Genomic DNA, 9,797 nt, shown 5'->3' with positions numbered 1-9,797 from the left:
CAAAAGAGTCATTTTCTATTTTCAGCTGAAAAACCTTTGACTGAGGCAAAAGAAATGTAAACTCAAAATTATTTTGTTAGCAAGGCTTTATCTTCACAGAAAACAGAAACAAAAAACAAGATTGAGTAAATGCTTGTAGATCAAATGTTGGTTATGAGGTGGGACCTTCATGGTGCACATCTCATGGCCCATTTGCATAATTTGATGTCTTCCGGACCCCCCACTCACATGTATACTTCGCACATATTTATAGGGGTGTTTATGAGTTTCTTGTTACACCACCAACTGATATAGCTAACTGAACTCAGTTATATAAAAAAATACTAGGAGCCATTGTTCTAATGGGTTGAATTAAGTTGAACACATATTTGGCATTTCTGCCAACCTAGCAGTTCAAAAACATGCAAATGTGAGTATTTATTTATTTATTATTTATTTATTTACTTCATTTCTATCCCGCTCTTCTCACCCCGCAGGGGACTCAGAGCGGCGTACAACATATATTTAGGCAAAAACTCAATGCCACATTATACAAAGCAAATAAAACATAACAAAAAATCAATAGAAACAATCAACATATAAATATAATTTAAAACCATTAACATTAAGATATTAAAACATAAAAATATAAAAACAGCATCTGGGTACACTCTGGAGTAGCTCAATAGGTACCGCTATGGCGGGAAGGTAACGGCGTTCCATGCAGTCATGCCGGCCACATAACCTTGGAGGTGTCTACGAACAAGCTGGCTCTTCAGCTTAGAAATGGAGATGAGCACCAATCCCCAGAGTCGGACACGGCTTTACCTTTTACATATTTGGCATAGGAAGTTTAAGTGGCAGCTACAAGTTTGCATGCCTGATCTGGATTATGCTCTGAACTTTAAATGAGCTGTCCAGGGTGCTGAATCTCACCCAAAACTACAACTTCAACATTTAACCAGTATAGCTCTAAACAAAACTATAAGATGTAGGTTTTAATAAAATTGGAATGCAACACTAGTATGCAGTGAGACAAATGATGTTCAGTTCACAAGCTATCCATATCAACGCTTGTTATTATTTATGACAACTTTTAAAAATTGCTCTCTTTTGCTAGGCTGACTTTTCTAGTGATTGTACAATTTTTTTTGCCTTGTCACTCCATCCTCAAAACAAAAACAACCATACTCCTATGGCAGGAGACCATAAATAATAATGTGTGGCTTTTTAGTAATGTGTACTCAGCACTCACAAACAAGGGTTGTGTTCTCCTGTCCAGGAGGTTCCCCTCATTTACAAAGATGGGACATTTCCTCCATTTCCTTTGAATGACAGGAGTTGGCTATATAATACACAGGAACCCTGCAGGGTTCGCATGCAAGGATCCGCCCTGTCACACACCGCTGTGGCATCTTAATACTATGCAAATTCCTATTGCAAGACTGCTAATTTTCTAGGTAATGCTAAGCCAAACAGGAAGTTAACTTCATCTAACTTCCAGCTATTCAGTTTCTTTCTTAAATGCAAACATTAAGTGGCAAAGAGTGCAATGAACTCATGACCCTGCAGCAAAATATGTGTTCATAAAACTATTTCCTAGTACTTGCTTTTTTATGGTGTTTGCACATCACACTAATTCATAGTTTATACTAGTTTGGTTTGTTGCTTCAGCCAAAATTGTTTGCAACTCCTACAAATCCTGCAATTATAGGAAATGTGTGGCTCTCCAGATGTATTTGGACATTGACTCTCATCAGCTCCAGATCAATAATGATGGATGTTTCAGCCCAATATTGGAAGGCTATGCATTCCCTATGCCAGGATCAAGAAAAAGGACATTCAATCAGAATAATGCATGAGCAGATCTTTTTAAAGCAATCCTTGTTTAGAAATAGAATCTATTCCTTTTTACTACACCAAAAAGGGGCAATATGTTATCAGTTGCCAACTTAGATTCATTAGAAGGATTTACAGAAGCCTGGTAAGCAAGGTCCACAAATGCCAATCAAAAACAAGGTCTGGCATATAATATCATTAGATGTCAATCATACCTGAGTATACTATTCATAACAATTAAAGGTCTCAGAAATGTATGGGAAGCTAACAAATTGAAAGGGATTATAAGTGGCAGATTACTAGCTGAGGTATATTATATCTCAAGAGGATCTTCAGATTTCAAACAGTGTAATGCAGGGTTATTTGAATGTATGATCTTTCCTTTCATTAACAGACTGAGGATGCATAGTCTATGAAAAGCAAATGCATGATGCTCCATCACAATGACACTGTTGTTGTCAAGTCCCTGGTCCCTCAGTGTCCTAGCCCAAAGTTAAAGCCATTATACTATGCTAGAGCCCTACAAAGGCATTAGGAATACTTTATTATGTCTTCATTCTTCTGTGTTTTTTTTTAAAGTCTGTGAGAACGTTGATTAATCATTAGCTTACTCCCAAATGCATAACCAACAAACATTCAGTGACAACACAGAATTCTGCCTACACAGAGACAGATCTGAGGCTTAATTTGGGGTGCACAGATTCTGCTGGTCTGGGGTTCAGCTGAATGAAAAGGCAAAAATATCAAACTATGATGGGCTGAGAGAGGATCACAAATCTGTAAATGGCTGGGAAAATGGCTATTTGTTGATATTACACAATGTGTCGTGATTTGCAGCCAAGTTAAAAAGTGCATTACTAGTCCTAGAAGCATCCACCTTATTCTGATAAGAAAAATGGGACATTTGGAGGAATCTTGGAGGTTGGAGCCTCTGTGATGTGATTTTATATGTTTTTATGGTTTTAACCTGGATTGTTTTAATATTAATGTTGTTAAATACTGTTTTAATATTTATATATTTACATATTTAAATTGTATTGAAATGTTTTTAGTTGTGAGCCACTTTGAGTCTCTGTATGGAGAGAAAAAGCAGGATATAAATAAACATAATAATGGTAAAAAAATTGTGTTAGGAGCAACTTGAGTCACTTCTGGAGTGAGAGAATTGGCCGTCTGCAAGGACGTTGCCCAGAGGATGCCCGGATGTTTTGATGTTTTACCATCCTTGTGGGAGGCTTCTCTCATGTCCCCGCATGGAGCTGGAGCTGATAGAGGGAGCTCATCCGCTCTCTCCCCGGGTGGGATTTGAACCTGGCAGCCTTCAGGTCAGCAACCTGTAATAATAGTAATAATAACACTAGTTCATACTTTGCCTCTGAGTTTTTTCAATGGTATAATAATAGTAATAACACCAGTTCATACTTTGCCTCAGATTTTTTTAATTGGTATGTGTGTGTGTCAAAAATCTAAGTTTGCAATGACAGTCGAATCTCAACTTTTATGGCTGAATATTTAATGGATTTGATTATCCGCATGTTTGCCATCAATAATTAAATGTGATTTTTCTTGTAGTTCCACAGCCTACTGTGAAAAATCGCATTCTAGAAAACAAAAACTAAAATGTTTATTTATTTTACTTGATTGTTGTACTATTGTTTTTAGTTATTGATATGCGTTTTAATTTGTTATTCTTTGTTTCTGTGTTGGGCTCTGCTCCCTGTTAGCCGGCCCGAGTCCCTCCGGGGAGATGGTGGAAGGATAGAAAAATAAAGTATTATTATTATTATTATTATTATTATTATTATTATTATTATTATTAAGCCATACATGCATAAAATACTGTATGTGTACTTTCTGTGCTAAATATTGTCAACACTCTTAAGAATTCAGGTTTTGTGGTATAGAGACACTCATAGTTTCCCTACTTTTGTGGGTTCCTGTGTTCCAAACCTCAGAGAAGCGAAGGGCCATTTGATATATGGGCAAGTTTGACATGTTTCCTCATGAACACCCTTTGAAAAATTAATCCCACTGATTTCAATGGGACTTCCTTCTGAAATAGGGCTCCTGTAACTTAAGATCAGAATGTGAACATTCTGAGAAGGAAGTTAGGACAAAATCCCCAAATGACTTTACATAGTGGCAGTGGGGCAGTATATCCATCCCAAGTTTTAGTCTGAATCTAAGGCCCCTTTTACACTGCCTGGGAATCTAGTTGTACATAGGGTTTGCTTGCTTTGATACTGGACTGGAAATACACCAGAATCAGTGGAAATTGGAGGCGACTGGTGCATCCATTCCTGATTTTAGTGAGTTTTACAGGAACTATCCATAGTGCTGAACCTTAAGCTCTCTGAGTGCTGAAGCCTAAGTTACTCTAATGCCCCTTCTGCATTGCCCTATATCCCAGGATCTGATCCCATTTTATTTACTTTGAACTGGATTATATGAGTCTCCACTGCCATATAATCTAGGATGAGTAGATTTCTACTGGTTCCAGTGTACTTCCAGTCCAGTTTCAAAGCAAGCAAACCCCATGAACAACTAGACTCCCAGGCAATATTTAATTCATGGAGATGTTGTCAAAACTGTTGGAGCTGATCAGAGAAGTCACAACTGCTCTTGCTTTTTTTCATGTCCAGAGCAACTTGAGAAACTACAAGTCGCTTCTAGTGTGAGAGAGTTGGCCATCTGCAAGGATGTTGCCCAGGGGACACCCGGATGTTTTGATGTTTTTACCATTCTCGTGGGAGGCTCCTGTTATGTCCCCACATGGAGCTGGAGCTGATAGAGGGAGCTCATCTGCACTCTCCCCAGGTTGAATTTGAACCAGCAACCTTCAGGTCAGCAACCCAACCTTCAAATCATCAGTCCTGCTGCACAAGGGTCTAACCCACTGCACCATCAAGGGCGCAAACACAGTTTCTGTAAGCTGTAGGGCAATGATGGGCAACCTTTTGCGCTTGGTGTGTCAAAATTCACCAAAAAAAAACCTAGCATGACTTGGGTGGTGTACCACTTCGAGAACCCCCCCCCCCATAATTTCACAATATGTATAGTTTAAATAACAAAAATATATAATTGTAATATATAACTGTATTTAATAAATCAAAACTATTTACTACCATTATTACCATGTACAACAATCTATGGTACCTCGTACAGTTTCTGTGCTGATTTCTCTCTATTCTAATTTCAGTGTAGTCATGAATAATAAATAATATAATAATATAATAATAATAATATGATAATATACTACAATAATAATAGAATTATAATAGAATGACACACACACACACACACACACACACACACACATAAATGTAATGTGCATAATTCCCATGGAGTAAACAACAAAACCACTAGACCAAATCACACCAAATTTGGCCACAAAATACATAGTCATCCAATCAATCTGCATGCGGCAGCGTGTCAGCAAAAATGGCTAGGTGTGTCAATGCTGACACGTGTGTCATAGGTTGGCCATCACTGCTGTAGGGCAATGGTTTCCAACCTTTGGGCCTCCAGGTGTTTTGGACTTCAGCTCCCACAGTTCCTAACAGCTGGTAAACTGGCTGGGATTTCTGGGAGTTGAAGTCCAAAACACCTGGAGTATTTTCTGTTCTGCTGTGATTGTTCTGAGAACTGTTAATGAACAATGGAATGGTGCACCAATACTACATGACTGCCAGATATAGCTGAGATGACTAGAGCTTGTCTACATGCATTGATCTCAGGAGGAGTGAAGGTGGCATTGTGGCTTTTTGTGACCCACAACAGAGCCAGTACTTAGGCAAGCCAAGCCAATTACCATAGAAGAAAGGTGATATGTAAATGAAGAAAAGATGTTTGCGAGGAGGGCTATTCACACCAGCGAAGATGTTGTCCCATGGTCAGCATTCCCAGATGGAACCACCAATCCATTTTACTTTTCTATATGGAAAGGGGAAGAAAAGTGGGATCTAATTCCAAACGTACACCTGAATAGCCACATTCACAGAAGAAGGGAGCACAGAACCCCTGTAAATGTGGAAAAGCCACCAAGATCTGTAGACCGCCCAAACCTGTTCATCATATTTAATACATATAAGTGCAGTACATATATCTCGTACATTTCTAATTTAAACCCTTTTAAAAAAAAACACTTTCTAGTCTACATGCCATTTGCAGTAGATCATGTAAGTCCACCCTTCCCCCCCCCACCCCACCCCCCAAAAATTAACTATCAAGGCCAAACTTGTGTATAATTGAATCTGCAGAGGTTAAACCCATAAATGTCAAGGTTGGAGGGTAATAATTTAATACAGTAGAGTCTCACTTATCCAACATAAATGGGCCGGCAGAATGTTGGATAAGCAAATATGTTGGATAATAAGGAGGGATTAAGGAAAAGCCCATTAAACATCAAATTAGGTTATGATTTTACAAATTAAGCACCCAAACATCATGTTATACAACAAATTTGACATAAAAAGTAGTTCAAAACAAAATAATGCTATGTTGTAATTACTGTATTTACGAATTTAGCACCCAAATATCACGATTTATTGAAAATATCGACTACAAAAATGCAATGGATAATCCAGAACGTTGGATAAGCGAGTGTTGGATAAGTGAGAGTCTACTGTAATACCACCATGTTTTGCTTTACCCAAATGTATGTTATGGGCTATCTCTAGCACTGTGGTGAAAATCTTATAACAATATCATTAATGTATATAATATTTTGATAAAATATAAAGTAAAACACAAAGCTGACATTTTAAGATCTACAGAGATACTTGCAGGAACACCTCAGCAAGCGAGAGTCCAAAAGTGGCAGGCTAAAACCTGGAACCTGAATCCATGGCTGTTGAGTGACCTGGGCACACAGAAGACTGGGCAACTTGGAAGGCACTGAACAGACTGCGTTCTGGCACCATGAGATGCAGAGCCAATCTTGGGAAATGGGGCTACAAAGTGGAGTCCACGACATGTAAGTGTGGAGAAGAGCAAACCACATACCATCTACTACAATGCAGTCTGAGCCCTGCCACATGCACAATGGAAAACCTTCTCATTGCGACACCAGAGGCACTCCAAGTGGCCAGCTTCTGGTCAAAGGAAATCTAGTATAATGCCAAGTTTTTTTTAAAAAAAATGTGTTTTTAAATACATAACCGTAGCCTCAATTCGCTTCTGACACAATCAAGAAATAAATAAATAACATTGATATTAATCATTTTGGCCTAGGTAAAGGTAAAGGTAAAGATTTTCCCCTGACGTTAAATCCAGTCGTGACCGACTCTGGGGGTTGGTGCTCATCTCCATTTCTAAGCCGAAGAGCCGGTGTTGTCCGTAGTGGTACCTATTGATCTACTCACATTGGCCAATGCGTGGTGTATATGGATCAAGTCTCTGACAGATCTCCTCTCCTATGTGGGGTACCCCAAGGTGCAATTCTCTCCCCTCTTCTCTTCAACATGTACGTTAGACCCCTTGCTAGTTTGGCTCAGAATTTCCGCCTAGATTGCTATCAATATGCGGACGACACCCAACTCCTTCTGCGCTTGGAGCCTGGAGCAACGTCAATACCAGACAATTTCACCTTATGTCTGGAGGCTCTGTCGAACTGGCTACGTGCTAGTAGACTGAAGGTGAACCCGGCGAAGACCGAGATTCTCTGGCATGGCCGCTCGACTGGTCTGACCCACTTGCTACCCACCTTCGATGGTGCTGCCCTATCTCCTTCGCCTACCGTTAAGAGCCTGGGTGTCGTTTTGGATTCGCAGCTGACAATGGAAGCTCAGGTCGCTGCTGCTAGCAAATAGGCCTTTTTCCATCTACGACAAGCAAGGCAACTGGCATCCTATCTATCTGATGAGGCTCTGGCAACAGTCATCCATGCCACGGTCACGTCTAGGCTGGACTATTGCAACGCCCTGTATGTTGGCCTTCCGATGTCCACGACCCGAAAGCTCCATATTGTTCAGAAAGCGGCAGCCAGGCTACTCACAAGAACACCCATGAAATGCCATATAACACCAGTGCTGCAGCATCTGCATTGGCTCCCAACTGATTACCATGGTCTATATAAGATGCTAGTTTTGACCTTCAAAACCCTTTACGGCCAGGGCCCATCGTACCTTAGGGACCGTCTCTCCTTCTCCCATCATCGGAGGTCGCAATGACCATCCCAACGAGACTTACTTTATGTACCGGGTCCTAGAAAAGTGCACTTGGAAAGGACCAGGCACAGAGCTTTTTCTATTTCTGCCCATGCCTTATGGAATGCCTTGCCGCCCTATATGAGAGCCATGCGTGAGTTAGGGCCTTTTACCCTCGCACTCAAGACCTGGCTCTTTACTAGAGCTTTTAATCTATGTTAATTTTATTAATATTTTTATGTATGTATTTTTATCCTTTACAATTTTATCTTGTAAATCGCCTGGAGCATCGTGGATGGAGGGCGATGAATAAGTAATTAAATGATGATGATGTTGATGATGATGATGATGTTTTTGAACTGCTAGGTTGGCAGGAGCTGGGGCTAACAGCGGGCGCTCATTCCGCTCCCAGGATTTGAACCTGGGACCTTTCGGTCTGCAAGTTCAGCAGCTCAGCGCTTTAACACACTGCGCCACCACCAGGGGCCCAATTTTTGGCATTGGAAACCCTTATATCAAGATATAAAAAGCTTTATTTCTTCAAATATGGTAGCAAATTCAAATTCATGTCATAATATTTTGTTTGACGAGTGAGTAGAATCACTTATGAAGCTCCTTTATTAGTGTGGCTTAATTTCTGTACCAAGAAACTGTTCTTCCTGTGTGAAAGATGGCTCTCGTGATTCATTGACAGAAACTGTTGGCACCACATTAAAGACAAAAATATCTTAAATAAGAGCCTCCATCTGAGAGCAAATTACTGGTAGCCATGTCTCTAGTGATGGCCTATATACCTAGTTAAGCAGATGTCCCACCGTAAATCTTGCTTGTTTAGAATATTATATAAACATCCCCACCCTTACTAAGAGGTCATTCGTTACACTGAAAAGTTTTATTCTCTGTAATACACTTTGCGGTGCTGTGACTATCAGAGCAAAAGTGACCTTGTTTCAATATATTTTCTTATTTGGACTCTAGCATAGGTGCACTGAAGTCTTTAAAAATGTTTTCATATTTTTTGGGGGATTAAACATGTCTTGTGATGCCATCCCATCCTAATAAACTGTGGCAAACGAATTATACTTAACTATATTTGGTTTGAAATTTCAACAAACCATCATTCACTTTAATTAAATTATTTGGTTTTGGCAACTTGCTAAACTGTGGCTGATCAAAAATGGAAATCAATTTTTCTGATCTTGTTCTTGTTTCCAGTGCAATCCAGTAGAAGTGCACCATAGAACTTCCATATTTTTAGAAAGTGTTCCCTCAGTCAAAAATATAGCAGTTTTTTGGGATTGCTTTTTAGTTTTGGCCATGTTCCAGAAGCATTCTCTCCTGACTTTTCACCCACATCTATGGCAGGCATCCTCAGAGGTTGTGAGATCTGTTGAAAACTAGGCAAGTGGGGTTTTTATATCTCTGGAATAATGTCCAAGGTGGGAGAAAGAACTCTTGTCTGTTGGAGTCAAGTGTAAATGTTGCAATTAACCACCTTGATTAGCATTGAATGGCCTTGCAGCTTTAAAGCCTGGCTGCTTCCTGTCTAGGGGAATCCTTTGTTGGATGGTGTTAACTGCCTCTGATTGTTTCCTGTCTGGAATTCCCCTGGTTTCTGAATGGTTTTCTTTATTTACTGTCCTAAGTTTTTTTTAATACTGGTAGCCAGATTTTGGTCATTTTCATGGTTTCCTCCTTTCTGTTGAAACTGACCACATGCTTGTGGATTTCAGTGGCTTCTTTGTGTAGTCTGGCAAGGTGGTTGTCAAAGTGGTCCAGCTTTTCTGTGTTCTCAAATAATATGTTGTGTCCAGGTTGGTTCATCAGGTGCCC

Source organism: Anolis carolinensis, chromosome 1, assembly GCF_035594765.1.
Source record: "Anolis carolinensis isolate JA03-04 chromosome 1, rAnoCar3.1.pri, whole genome shotgun sequence".
NCBI classification, from domain to species: Eukaryota; Metazoa; Chordata; class Lepidosauria; order Squamata; family Dactyloidae; genus Anolis; species Anolis carolinensis.
The sequence above is the reverse complement of the archived record's forward strand: the minus strand, read 5'-3'. Positions refer to the sequence as shown.